The sequence below is a fragment of the Euprymna scolopes genome, chromosome 19 (assembly GCF_053919585.1).
Source record: "Euprymna scolopes isolate OS-2025 chromosome 19, ASM5391958v1, whole genome shotgun sequence".
Classification (NCBI taxonomy): domain Eukaryota; kingdom Metazoa; phylum Mollusca; class Cephalopoda; order Sepiida; family Sepiolidae; genus Euprymna; species Euprymna scolopes.
In genome coordinates this window covers 127,147,869-127,149,894 of record NC_136500.1, presented here as the reverse complement: position 1 = coordinate 127,149,894, position 2,026 = coordinate 127,147,869, and the positions used below count along the sequence as shown (strand labels likewise).

The window sequence follows — 2,026 nt, the reverse complement described above, 5'->3', positions numbered from 1 at the left end:
CGAGACAGAATTGATCAAAGCGAAAAAATTTTGCGCATTGTTTTCGATTTGGCCGTTATTTAACGTGCGTAGATAGTATTTGAATGTTAACTTCCAATGTTTGTATATTTTTTCCGAATTCGGAGCAGTTGGTTCTGTGTTAAATCTGTCTGGCCGCAGTAATTTGTCCATTTTTATTTTTTTTTATTTTAAGCTGATAAAATTGAAATGATAAAAGAAGAATGAATAAGAATGCCTTTCGTAAAGGTTTTATCAGCTTAAAATATATACACCTGTTTGGCAAAATCAATATGGCGGAATCCTTAGTTCCGGCCAAGGGGAATAACTATGATTCATTTCCTGAAGAGTTACAGTAATTTATTATAACAGTTGTCACTAGTGGCTATGGGAAACACATGCTGGCTTGAGAAGCTGGACTGCTGGGAATCAAGCGCGTTGACGGCAAGTGGTCACTGCTGCTGCTGCTGGGTTCGGCTATCAAGTGGGTCGATGGCAAGAGGCTGCTGCTACTGCTGGGTTCGGCTATTATCGGGGAGGTAGTCTAACCTGTTCTGTGTGGACATGGCTGCTGCTGCTGCTGCTGAGTTGGGTTGGGCCGCTGACGGACCCAACCTCGCCATGCGGCAATCTAACCACGACTGCTCACTTGTTGAAAAAAACGCTGTATTTATACTCGTCCGGCAGATGTAGCTGTAGAGATTGTGGCTTTGCAGCACTGGTCATTGTTTTTCGTTCTTGATTTGTGTTTGTTTTTGTATCTTTAAAGTGCTGTAGGGAGTCATCTGCTTCAGGTTTATATTCATATGTCATATCAAATTGGAGCTGGGAAAGTTGTGAATATTATTCTAGCGGGAATTGTACTATTTAGAGTTCCATGGAATAATTATTCACATCAAAGTACTTGTCGAGGGGTCGTCGCCTATGGTTTTTACGTTTTGAATTGGGATCCTTTTTTGGTGAACGGGTTCTTTTGGTGGAAACCGCAGCATCTTCGCTCTTGCTGCTGCAAACTATGCTTTGTTCACATATTGTTATAGGCTCGATGGAGATCTTGTATTTCATAGTATAACAGATACAAAAGTTGTTTTTTAACAAAGGAAGAAAATAATACATATATGTGCATATAAACATGGAAATAACTGAAACATTGAGAGAAGGGTCACCAGTTAGCAAGTGCAAACTAAAACATAAAAAGACTTTTGTAAATGAAAAAAATTGAGAAAAACAAAATTTTATAACAAAACTTTTTTATATGAGATAAGAATATAAAAGTTACTTTCAATCATGAAAATGCTCATTCATGTAAATTAGTGTTTGGTGAAGAAGGTTGAGTTGGTAGTCACAAGTCAAAATATTCATAGTGCGAATAATATGCGTATGTAAGTAACATGTCCCCATCCATAGCTCTTGAGCCCCTGGGGGGAGGGGCATAGGACATCCACAACTTTTTGTAGATGTTTTTGTAGCAAGGATTTCTTTTTACAGGATGAGGGTGCTGGCCACACGCCCAACCTTCCCAGAAGGTACATACAGCGCCTAGCCTTCCCAAATGGTCACCCATCTGGTACTGGCCAGGCTCAACGTTGCTTAACTTCGGTGATCTGGCGAGAACCGGTGTGTCAACGTGATTGTGGCATATATAAGTAACATATACAGTGTGACATTGTGTATGTGTGTTAGTTAACCTTTTTTTATTCTATTTGGAATTATTCAAAAAAATTTATTTTGGTTGTTTTTTATTATTTTTTTTTTTCTATTTTTTTACAAGAATAGAATTCATTGAGTTTTTTACATTTTATTGAAAATTTTTTAAATCAAAATTCATCCATGAAAGTGTTTTTGCTAAATAATCGTCCATTGATAAACTAACAATGATTTCAATAAAATTCATTCAAATAAAAAAAAAAAATCAATTTGTATCGCCTTACAAGATTTTGAATAGTCAATAACCATTCCTCTGACAAATTTATTCCTGATAAAAAAGTCTTTAATTTCATTTTATTTTGTGTTAATTTGAGGGCAGAAG

At 36.6% G+C, this 2,026-nt stretch overlaps 1 pseudogene; it reads right to left on the bottom strand.

The window, feature by feature from the left end:
* Positions 1 to 1,524: 1,524 nt before the first annotated feature.
* LOC145240438 (5S ribosomal RNA) lies at positions 1,525 to 1,641 on the bottom strand (annotated as a pseudogene).
* Between the last annotated feature and the right edge of the window lie 385 nt (positions 1,642 to 2,026).